The sequence below is a fragment of the Ranitomeya variabilis genome, chromosome 4 (assembly GCF_051348905.1).
Source record: "Ranitomeya variabilis isolate aRanVar5 chromosome 4, aRanVar5.hap1, whole genome shotgun sequence".
NCBI lineage: Eukaryota > Metazoa > Chordata > Amphibia > Anura > Dendrobatidae > Ranitomeya > Ranitomeya variabilis.
This window is the reverse complement of record NC_135235.1, coordinates 709,500,257-709,513,002: the sequence shown is the minus strand read 5'-3', so window position 1 is coordinate 709,513,002 and position 12,746 is coordinate 709,500,257. Positions and strand designations below refer to the sequence as shown.

The 12,746-nt window shown below is 46.7% G+C and overlaps 1 long non-coding RNA gene across 1 annotated transcript; it reads left to right on the top strand.

Annotated features, from left to right (window-relative positions):
- Positions 1-798: 798 nt before the first annotated feature.
- On the top strand, positions 799-4,605 carry LOC143766481 (uncharacterized). The gene is made up of 2 exons (XR_013213576.1): positions 799-896; positions 3,390-4,605. It is a non-coding gene; the product is annotated as an uncharacterized LOC143766481 (long non-coding RNA).
- The last annotated feature ends 8,141 nt before the right edge of the window (positions 4,606-12,746 follow it).

Genomic DNA, 12,746 nt, shown 5'->3' with positions numbered 1-12,746 from the left:
CAGTATCTACAATAATATATGCCAGAAAGGAGTCTGTACAGTCCATATCTACAATAATATATACCAGGAAGGAGCCCATAAAACTCTAGCATCTTCAGTAATGAGCCGGCTAGAGTGTATGGGCTGCAGTCAGGCACCTGGAAGGAGCCCATACACTCTAGCATCTTCAGTAGTGAGCCGGCTAGAGTGTATGGGCTGCAGTCAGGGAACCAGGAAGGAGCCCATACAGTCTATATCTACAATAATATATACCTGACAGGAGTCCGTACAGTCTATATCTACAATAATATATACCTGACAGGAGCCCGTACAGTCTGTATCTACAATAATATATACCTGACAGGAGCCCGTACAGTCTATATCTACAATAATATATGCCTGACAGGAGCCCGTACAGTCTATATCTACAATAATATATACCTGACAGGAGCCCATACAGTCTATATCTACAATAATATATACCTGACAGGAGCCCGTACAGTCTATATCTACAATAATATATATCTGACAGGAGCCCGTACAGTCTATATCTACAATAATATATACCTGACAGGAGCCTGTACAGTCTGTATCTACAATAATATATACCTGACAGGAGCCCGTACAGTCTATATCTACAATAATATATATCTGACAGGAGCCCGTACAGTCTATATCTACAATAATATATACCAGGAAGGAGCCCATACACTCTAGCATCTTCAGTAGTGAGCCGGCTAGAGTGTATGGGCTGCAGTCAGGACCTGGAAGGAGCCCATACACTCTAGGCTCAACCGTATGGGCATTGGGCTCCTTCCCGGTGTGACGTCATTTCCGGGGGCGTGTCCTATCGGGAGGGGGCGTGTTCTCCAAGGCGGCAAAGGAAAGCAGCATGACAGCTTGTGGACGCCATGGAGGTCAGTGGTTTCAGGGTGAAAAATGCTACTTGCCCATCGCTATTCGCTATTGGGGGGAGGCCCTGTGGTGGTCGACCTACTTGTCTGTGTGGGGAGTGACCCGTGGTGGGATTTTGGGGGCTCCGCTGCTGCTGGCTATTGTGGGGGACCGCTGCGGTGTGGTTTTGGGGGGCTCTGCTGCTGCTGGCTATTGTGGGGGATCCCTGTGGTGGGATTTGGGGGGGCTCCGCTGCTGCTGCTGGCTATTGTGGGGGACCGCTGCAGTGTGGTTTTGGGGGGCTCCGCTGCTGCTTGCTATTGTGGGGGAGCCCTGCGGTGGGATTTTGGGAGGCTCCGATGCTGCTGGCTATTGTGGGGGACCCCTGTGGTGGGATTTTGGGGGGACCTGTTGCTGCTGGCTATTGTGGGATTTTGTGGGGGGGACTGCTGCTGGCTGTTGTGGTTGACTTCTGTGGTAGGTGACCTGCTTGTGTGAGGGGGGCTGCAGGCTATTGGGGGACCCCAGACCTGCTTGTGGGGGGGTGACCTGCTGCATGCTATTGGGGGTGACTCATTTTAGTGGGGGGTGACCTGCTTGTGGGGGGGGACCTGCTGCTGGCAATTGGGGGGACCCCTGTGGTGGGATTTAGGGGTGACCTGCTTATGGGGTGACTTGTTTAGGGTGGGAGACCTGCTGCTGGCTATTGGGGTGACCCCTATGGTGGGACCCCTGTGATGTGATTTGGGGGCGACCTGCGTGCGGGGGACCCCTTTTAGTGAGGGTGACCTGCTTATGGTTGGGTTTGGGGAGGCGACCTGCTTGTGGAGGGGTGACCTGCTAATGGCTATTGATGGGCCCCTGTGGTGGGGTTTCGGGGTGACCTGCTGGCTATTGAGGGGGACCCCTGTGGTGGGGTTTGGAGGTGACGTGCTGCTTACGGGGTGGACCCCTTTTAGTGGGGGCGACCTGCTGCTGGCTATTGGGGAGACCCTGGTGGTGGGGTTTGAGGGCGACATGCTTGTGGTCGGGTTTTGGGAGGGCGTGACCTGCTGTCTATTGGGGGGGACCCTTGTGGTGGATGTGGGGGGAGACCTGCTGCAAGCTATTGGGGGACCCCTGTGGTGGGATGTGGGGGTGACCTGCTTGTGGTGGGATGTGGGGAGGCGACCTGCATGTGAGGGGTGACCTGCTGCAGGCTATTTGGCGGACCCCTGTGGTGAGATTTGAGGGCGACCTGCTTGTGGGGAGGCGACCTGCTTGTCGTTGAATGTGGGGAGGCGACCTGCTTGTCGTTGAATGTGGGGAGGCGACCTGCTTGTCGTTGAATGTGGGGAGGCGACCTGCTTGTCGTTGAATGTGGGGAGGCGACCTGCTTGTCGTTGAATGTGGGGAGGCGACCTGCTTGTCGTTGAATGTGGGGAGGCGACCTGCTTGTCGTTGAATGTGGGGAGGCGACCTGCTTGTCGTTGAATGTGGGGAGGCGACCTGCTGCTGGCTATTGGGGGGGATCCCGTGGTGGGATTTGGGGATGACCTGCTGCTTACAGATGGAACCCTTTTATTGGGGGGTGACCTGCTGCTTACTGGGGGATCCCTTTTATTGGGGGGCGACCTGCTTATGGGTTGGGTTTGGGGGGGGCTGAAGAGGGTTTAAGCTGGGTGGGGGGTGGACATCGAAGGGGGTGTGTGCTGGGTGGGGGGGTCCACGTCCGATGGGTGTTGGACGTCCGATGGGGGTTTGTGGGGATTGGACGTCCGAAGGGGGTGTGTGCTGGGTGGGGGGGTCCACGTCCGATGGGGTTTGTGCTGGGTGGGGGGAGGTCCACGTCTGATGGGGGTTTGTGCGGGGTGGGGGGTCTGCATCTGGGGGTTTCTGCTGAGTGGGGGGTTCCGCGTCCGGTGGGGGTTGTACATCCGATGGGGGTTTGTGGGGGTTGCAGTCCGATGGGGGTTTTGGACGTCCGGTGGGGGTTGGACGTCCGATGAGAGTTTAAGCTGGGGTGGCGTTCGATTGGAGGGGGTGTCTGATGGGATTTATGGTTGGGGCAGGGGGCGTCATATTTGGATTTACGCTTGAGGGGAGGGAATGTCTGGTGGGCTTTGGATTTATCCTGTGGGGTCCGCTGGTTAATGTGAGGTGGATGTTTCTGACTGGGGGAGCGAGGTTATGCTGTGTGGCCCGCTGGTTAATGTGAGGTGGAGGTTTCTGACTGGGGGAGCGAGGTTATGCTGTGTGGCCCTCTGGTTGATGTGGGGGGCTAATGCTTCATTGGGGTACACAAAAAAACATGGGTGTATGCTGCTTATGCTATGCAAAAAAAAAATTTAGGTATTTCCCTGTAGAGTAGGCCACACCACCAACTGGCACGAAGCTAATCCTTTTTAGCTTGATGTCAGTAGGAGGCAGACATGGGTCTGGACCACCCAGCCCAGTTTCTGACTTAGGTTTTGGGAAGTTTTTTTATTAACGATTTTCCTTTTTCTTTTTTCTTTCTTTTTTTTTTTTTTTTTCAGATACGGCTTTTGAGGGCGACAGTGGAATTGTCACTCTAATCTCCCACCTAGAATTGTCACTACCGTATCATCTGTGGTCTACAAAGCAAGGCCCTAACACATCAAGAGTGTTTGTGGTTCCCCAGAGGACGATCCATGCCACGAATCCCCCTACCCTCTGGCCCCCCCAGAGCCAGATAGAGTAGGGAGGGAAGACGAATCCGTTATGTGCCAGCCGGCGAAAGGTCTGCGTCCAGGTTATTCCATGCCCATCTTCATCATCGGTCTGTGAAGAATGATGTGTGATCTTCAGGACACATATATCCTACCAGGCAGTGAGGGGGCTACTTTAAAAAAAAAAAAATGGAAAGGACAGGACAAGTATGTCCTAGTTTGCCCCTGAGCAATATGGACATCTCCTGGGGAAACCTTCCTATTCATGCAGCCTCCATGTTTTCCAGAGGCTCCTGTGACCCTGCTCTTAAAATATCCAGGCTTCGGTCTAGGCCTTCTCTGGTGGCCGGTCCACACCGCCAGTGCCCTGAACAATCATGCACGCCAACTTTCTAGTGTGTCCTACTCTGCACCTATCAGTTTAAGAGTACTTCGCTTCTGCAACAGAGGACTAAAGTCTGCCTCCCAAGACATCTGCTGTTCAATTTTGGTTGTTTTGGAAATGTTCTGTCCAAAAAACCGACGGGACAACTCTCCGACCCGCCAGGAAAAGACGAGACCTTCCTTTAGGCCAACCCCCTCCTGGCATCCATGAACCCACCAGCACTGGTCTGCTAGGCCTGGATTTAGCAGACTCTTCGACATGATGGGGCGTTCCCACCTTGGTTGTTTCTCAGGGTCGGCTGCCGTGTCCTTCACAATTCAAGGCCGGTATTATGATCTCTGGTCTGGGACACCGAAACCTCAGACACCGGCGGAGGCAGGCCTGGGGGGAACAGAGCCACATACCAAACCGACAGTCCAGCCCGCAGGCACCAACAGCATATTACAGTTTTAAAATACTGTAGAAATGCATAAAATGAAACAAGCAAAGGCAGAAAGTTATTCAATGCAAAATAAATGCAGTTTTATAAAATTAGAAATGTTTCTATATCTAATGGTAAAATGATATTTATCCAGTATTTCTATAAGTAAAAGTCTGAGATTTCTGTGGGAAATGGTCATTTGTTCCTCTTAAACCAGTTCTGAATGTAAATAAAACATTGCTCTGATGAAGTCTCCACATTGTGTTTTCGCCTTTCATTTCATGCGTAGGGCAGGACAAGCCCATGATGTATCTGTGTAACACATGGTAGGTGCTATAATAACAGCCTTAGGCTGGTTTCACACCAGCAGGGCTTCGGATGGCAGCCTTCTTCCTCCGTTAAGGCTACTTTCACACTAACGTCGCTTGCTGTACGTCTCAATGCGTAGTTTTGGAGAAAAAATGCATCCTGCAAAGTTGCCTGCATGATGCGTTTTTTCTCCATAGACTTTCATTAGCAACACATTGGGACGGATTGCCACACGTCGCATCCGTCGTGCGACAGATGCGTCGTGTTTTGGCGGACCGTCGGCACAAAAAAAGTTCCATGTAACGTTTTTTTGTGCGTCGAGTCCGCCATTTTCGACCGCACATGCGTGGCCGAAACTCCTCCCCCTCCTCCCCGGAACTCACAATGGGCCACGGATGCGTTGTAAAACTGCCTCCGGTGCCCACGTTGTTCTACATAAAACACACTGTCCGTCGGGCCGACGGTTTGCGACGGCCCGTACCGACTGACTAGTGTGAAAGTAGCCTAAGCCCCGCTCACTGCCACAATTCTTCATTCAGTTCCGCCTACGTCTGCATGCGTCCTGCATACCCTATCTTTAATATTGGGTACGCAGGCCAAGCGGATGCCTCCGCATGCGTTGTTTTAACGCTGCGCCGACTGCAATAAAATGCAACATGTTGCGTTCGACGCAGTTCAGCGCATCGTCAAAATGAGGCATGCCTGCGTAACCAATGTTAGATGGGGGACGCATGCAGACTTAGGCGGAGCTGAAGGAAGAGGCGCAGCAGTGGGCGGGGCTTAATGGAGGAAGAAGGCTGCCGAACGCTGGTGTGAAACCTGCCTGAGACAGGTAAGCCACCTGTTATGATCCCAATGGCTGAGGATCTCTGATATTCCGGCAAGATAGCGAAAATATAAGTACTGCTCTAGGGAGGTGGAAACTGGGCTAACCGCATACCTGATCCTAACACAAACAACTAGAAGTAGCCGGTGAACGTGCCTACGTTGGTTCTAGACGTCTCGAGCCAGCCGGAGAACTGACTACCCCTAGAGAGAAAATATAAGACCTCACTTGCCTCTAGAGAAATTGAACCCCAAAGATATAGAAAGCCCCCAACAAATAATAACGGTGAGGCAAGAGGAAAGCACAAACATAGAGATGAACTAGATTCAGCAAAGTGAAGCCCAATAGTCTAAATAGTAGAAAATAGAAAGTGGACTATTCGGTTAGCAGAAAACCCTACAAAAACATCCACGCTGAATATTCAAGAACCCCCACACCGACTGACGGTGTGGAGGGAGAATATCAGCCCCCTAGAGCTTCCAGCGAGTCAGAAAATCAAATGTTAAACAAGCTGGACAAAAACACTAAATAATGCAAATGATCCAAATTGTACAAAACAGACTTAGCTTTTCTTGCATGAGGCAGACTGAAAGGAATCCAGAGGAGACCATATAGGTCTGGATACAACGATGCCAGGCAAGAGACTGAGTCCAGAGGAGACTGAAATAGGGAACACCCGCTGCTTAACGACACAGCTGGAGCTCAGGCCTGCAACAAGACATGCCTAACACAATACCGTTAGTGACCACCAGAGGGAGCCCAGAAACACAGTTCACAACAGCCACCTTTGAAACAATGTTCACATGTACAAGCTCTTAGCCCCTTTGTGGCGGGGCCAATTTTTTAAAATCTGACCAGTGTCACTTTATATAGTAATAACTCTGGAATGCTTCAACATCCCATTGATTTTGAGATTAATTTTTTTTTCGTGTTATATTAGACTTTATGATAATGGTAAACTTGAGTTGATATGTTTTGCTTTATTTTGTAAAAAATGAGAAATTTTACAAATTTTAAAAAATATAAATTTTTAATGATTTTCCCTTTAAGGCCGGAGTCACACTAGAGAGGAATACGGACGAGTGCTATGCGAGAAAAAAATCGCATAGCACTCGAACCAATGTTAATCTCCCATCACTTTTTTTTCAAGGCCGTATATGTGCGAGTGAAATTGCAGTATGCTGTGATTTGCACCGTATATCAGCCGAGACTCACCAATGAAAGTCTATTTGTGCAAGAAAAACTCGCACCACACGGGCCATCAGTGTGACTTGCGAGAAATACGCAACGGTGTCCTTTGAAAGGCCCGACAATTCAGGTGCAGTGTACAGTAAAATCACACTGACAGGTTACAATAGAATAGATATATACACAGTATAGGTGTATATAAAATCTAAAGAGATACACTACAGACCAAAAGTTTGGACACACCTCATTTAAAGATTTTTCTGTATTTTCATGACTATGAAAATTGTACATTCACACTGAAGGCATCAAAACTATGAATTAACACATGTGGGATTATATACTTAACAAAAAAGTGTGAAACAACTGAAATTATGTCTTATATTCTAGGTTCTTCAAAGTAGCCACCTTTTTCTTTGATGACTGCTTTGCACACTCTTGGCATTCTCTTGATGAGCTGCAAGAGGTAGTCACTGGGAATGATTTTCACTTCACAGGTGTGCCCTGTCAGGTTTAATAAGCGGGATTTCTTGCCTTATAAATGGGATTGGGACCATCAGTTGTGTTGTGCAGAAGTCTGGTGGATACACAGCTGATAGTCCTACTGAATAGACTGTTAGAATTTGTATTATGGCAGGAAAAAAGCAGCTAAGTAAAGAAAAACGAGTGGCCATCATTACTTTAAGAAATGAAGGTCAGTCAGTCCGAAAAATTGGGAAAACTTTGAAAGTGTCCCCAAGTGCAGTGGCAAAAACCACCAAGCGCTACTAAGAAACTGGCTCACATGAGGACCGCCCCAGGAAAGGAATACCAAGAGTCACCTCTGCTTCTGAGGATAAGTTTATCCGAGTCACCATCCTCAGAAATCGCAGGTTAACAGCAGCTCAGATTAGAGACCAGGTCAATGCCACACAGAGTTCTAGCAGCAGACACATCTCTACAACAACTGTTAGGGCTTGTTTCCATTTGCGAGAAACACATCCGTATCTCGCATGTGGAAACCAAGCTGTGGTGCCGGCACTTTGGAGCGGAGCATGCAGCTCCATGTGTTCCTATGCGGCCGCACGCTCCGCTCTGGAGTGCAGGTGCTACAGCTTGGTTTCCACATGCGAGATACGGACGTGTTTCTCGCAAATGGAAACAAGCCCTTAAGAGGAGACTTTGTGCAGCAGGCCTTCATGGTAAAATAGCTGCTAGGAAACCACTGCTAAGGACAGGCAACAAGCAGAAGAGACTTGTTTGGGCTAAATAACACAAGGAATGGACATTAGACCAGTGGAAACCTGTGCTTTGGTCAGATGAGTCCAAATTTGAGATCTTTGGTTCCAACCACCGTGTCTTTGTACATAGAAAAGGTGAACGGATGGACTCTAAATGCCTGGTTTCCACCGTGAAGCATGGAGGAGGAGGTGTGATGGTGTGGGGGGCTTTGCTGGTGACACTGTTGGGGATTTATTCAAAACTGAACCAGCATGGCTACCACAGCATCTTGCAGCGGCATGCTATTCCATCCGGTTTGCGTTTAGTTGGACCATCATTTATTTTTCAACAGGACAATGACCCCAAACACACCTCCAGGCTGTGTAAGGGCTATTTGACCAAGAAGGAGAGTGATGGGGTGCTACGCCAGATGACCTGGCCTCCACAGTCACCAGACCTGAACCCAATCGAGATGGTTTGGGGTGAGCTGGACCGCAGAGTGAAGGCAAAAGGGCCAACAAGTGCTAAGCATCTCTGGGAACTCCTTCAAGATTGTTGGAAGACCATTCCCAGTGACTACCTCTTGAAGCTCATCAAGAGAATGCCAAGAGTGTGCAAAAGCAGTCATCAAAGCAAAACGTGGCTACTTTGAAAAACCTAGAATATAAGACATATTTTCAGTTGCCTTACACTTTTATTACGTATATAATTCCACATAGTTTTGATGCCTTCAGTGTGAATGTACAGTTTTCATAGTCATGAAAATACAGAAAAATCTTTAAATGAGGTGTGTCTAAACATTTGGTCTGTACTGTCTGTGTATGTATGTGTGTGTGTGTGTATGTGTGTATATATATATATATATATATATATATATTATAATATATCACACGGACAGCGGAATAGCTGATAGTTAATTTGTCGGCTTCTGTTAAATCATTGCAGAGGCTGACAGGATAGGAGACATGGTTTACATACAGTAAACCATTGCAGAACAGTTTAGACTTATATAGGTCAGTGACTAATACGGTTAGTAGTGTGTATGTGTGTGTGTGTGTAAAATTTGGGGCCTGTATGTATTTAATAATGTTTTCACTGAAAAAATTGGCGTGGGCTCCCGCACAATTTTCTGTGCCACAGAGTGAAAGCCAGTGACTGAGGACAGATATTATAGCCTAGAGAGGGACCATGGTTATTGCCACCCCAGAAAAGGTGCATCTGTATGATGCGCCAATTCTGGCACTCAGCCTCTGTCTTCTCACTGCCCTGTAGCGGTGGCATATGGGGTAATAAGGGGTTAATGTCACCTTTGTATTGTAAGGTGACATTAGGCCAGCTTAGTAATGGAGAGATGTCTGATAGATGCCTCTCCATTACTAACCTGTGGGCTTGATGTTACTGGACAATAAAAAGGTGACATCAACCGCACAATTATGAACCCCTCTGCTACAGGGCAAGTGGGAAGAGCGAGGCTAAGTGCCAGAATTGGCACATCTATAAGATGCGCCATTTCTGCGACGGCTGAGAGCTGATGGTTTTTAGCCTGTGGGGCTGCCAATATCCATGGCCTCTTCACAGGCTATAAATATCAGCCTACAGCTGTCTGCCTAGCATTTGCTGGTTGGATTTTATGTCAATATTTTGTGTCCCCCTGTAAAATAGCCAGTAAAGGCTAAGCAAACAGCTGTGAGCTGATATTAATAGCCTGGGAACCTTTATGGTTATTGGCTCCTTTCCAGAATAGTAACATCAGCTGTCAGCATTCCCACTGCTGGTTATGAAAATTATGCGGGAGCCCATGCAGGTTTTATTTTTTGAAAAATAAACATATTGCATTTCACGCAGGTTTCTTAGTTGTTTTTTTTACAGCATATGTAGGTTAATTATGTTAATGCTCCTACATGGGTGTGTGTGTGTCTTTAGTTAATATTAATGAGGGTATCTCGTGAAGAGTTTGAATAAGGAAATGCATCAAATTCCTTTATTTATTTATTTATTTATTTTTAATATATCTTTATTTAGCGCTCACGATTTACAGAAACGCATCAAATCCGCATTAAAAAGTACAGAATTTCCACTGCGTTTTCTGCTAAGAGACGCACTAACCATGCAGACATTTCCTCAAGCAAATCTGCAACGTGCGCACATAGCCTTAACCATTATGCGTCCATATTCATTAATGAGCAGAACCACGTGACCGCTGAACACAGGAAGAGCTGCCCGGAGACCATCGGACATGCAGGGACCGTGCCAGGAGCAGGTGAGTATGTGACAGCAGCCGCTTCCCCGCCGACAATGACTCGAGTATAAGCCGAGAGGGTCTCTTTCTGCCCAAAAAAATTTTGGCTTATACGCGAGTACACTCTGTTCCAAATTATTATGCACAAAGAGTTTAGGAGTGATAAGGTTAGAATTTTTTTGTTTGTCATTTAAATTCATTGATGGTGATGTGTGTCAGGGCTCTTTATATCACTGAAAGCAATTGCAGATACCTGTGCACATTAGTTTGGCAGGTGTGTCCAAATAAAGGCAAGACTACTTAAGAAGGCTGTTCCACATTATTAAGCAGCCTACTTTTTTTGCCAAAATGGGAAAGAAAAAGGACGTGTCGGCTGCTGAGAAGCAACAAATTGTGGAGTATTTAGGTCAAGGCATGACTACAATCAACATTGCCAAGACACTTCATCGTGATCATCGCATAATCAAGAAGTATGTAGCTGATTCCCAGCACACACGTGTGCATGCTGATAAGGAAAAATTGAGGACTCTTTCCAACAGGCAATTGCGTAAGGTTAAAAGAGCAGCTGCAAAAATGCCTTGTCATAGCAGCAGACAAGTTTTTGAAGCTGCTGGTGCCTCCAACGTCCCCAGAACAACAAGATCCAGGATCCTTCAGAGGTGCGTAAGCCATCTTGTCGACCACCTCTATCCACTGCACACAAGCAGAAATGGCTCGAGTGGGCCAAACGATACATGAAGACTGACTTCCAAACTGTTTTGTTCACCGATGAGTGCCGTGCAACGCTCGATGGTCCAGATGGATGGAGTGGAGGATGGCTGGTTGATGGACACCCCATGAAAACACGGCTAAGGTGCCAACAAGGAGGAGGTGGAGTAATGTTTTGGGCTGGAATCATGGGGAGAGAGATTGTCGGCCCCTTTATGATCCCTGAAGGGGTAAAGATGAACTCCATAATCTATGTGGAGTTTCTAAAACAACACTTCCTGCCATGGTTCAAGAGGAAGAACCATGCTTTCCACAGCAAGATCATTTTCATGCATGATAATGCACCGTCTCATGCTGCAAAAAACACATCTGCATCTCTGACTGCTATGGGCATAAAAGAGGACAAACTTATGGTGTGGCCACCATCTTCCCCTGACCTCAACCCCATTGAGAACCTCTGGAGCATCATCAAAAGGATTGTCTATGATGGCGGGAGGCAGTTCACATCTAAGCAACAGCTCTGGGAGGGTATTCTGTCCACATGCAAAACAATTGAAGCAGAAACCATCCAAAAACTGACAAATTCAATGGACGAGAGAGTTCAGAAGCTTCTTTCAAACAAGGGGTCCTACGTGCAAATGTGACATCACCTAGAATAAAGTTTTCACTTGAAAACTGTTTGATTTCATTTTGTAATAAGCTGATAATGCTTATAACTTCACAATTGACCATTTTTTTGTTTAAAATAAAAAAAAAAGGTTGAAAACTCTGCTGTGCATAATAATTTGGAACATGCATTTTGAGTGTTTATTTTTTTTTTAAAGATACTGTTTTCATAGGCAGTTTGTTCCAAAACACTGCAATTATATTAGAATAGTAGATGACTGGAAAATAACAATGACTGCAATTCAGATAGGTAATTTAGAGGAAATATGAGGAAATATTATTTGCATAATAATTTGGAACACAGTGTATATACGGTACAGCACTCTAGAAGGGTGTGTATAAGGGCATATAGGTGCTGGTGGTACTATATATGGGGAAAACCTGGTGACAGGTTCCCTTTAAGAAACCTATGGAACTAGGTAAAATTAGCATTTTTTTGGATGGTGAAAAACTTGTAATTTAAATATTGATGGTGGCTGAACTGCAGGTGGTCTGTGTCGCTTCATAAGTTTAAGGCCGGGGTCACACTAGCGTAGAATACGGACGAGCGCTATGTGAGAAAGCATCGCATGGCACTCGGACCAGTGTTAATCTATGGGGCAGATCACATCTGTGATTATTTTTTCATGCCAAATCAGCATACGAGAACAATCGCAGCATATATACCTGACAGGGGCCCATACAGTCTATATCTACAATAATATATACCTGACAGGGGCCCATACATTCTGATATCATCACTAATATATATACCTGACGGGGCCCATACATTCTGATACCATCACTAATATATACCTGACAGGAGCCCATACATTCTGATACATCACTAATATATATACCTGACAGGGGCCCTTACATTCTGATATCATCACTAATATATACCTGACAGGGGCCCGTACATTCTGATATCATCACTAATATATACCTGACAGGAGGCCATACATTCTGATATCATCAGTAATATATACCTGACAGGGGCCCATACATTCTGATATCATCACTACTGTAATATATACCTCACAGAGGCCCATACATTCTGATATTATCACTAATATATACCTGACAGGAGCCCATACATTTTGATATCATCACTAATATATACCTGACAGGAGCCCATACATTCTGATATCATCACTAATATATACCTGACAGGAGGCCATACATTCTGATATCATCAGTAATATATACCTGACAGGGGCCCATACATTCTGATATCATCACTAATATATACCTGACAGGAGCCCATACATTCTGATATCATCACT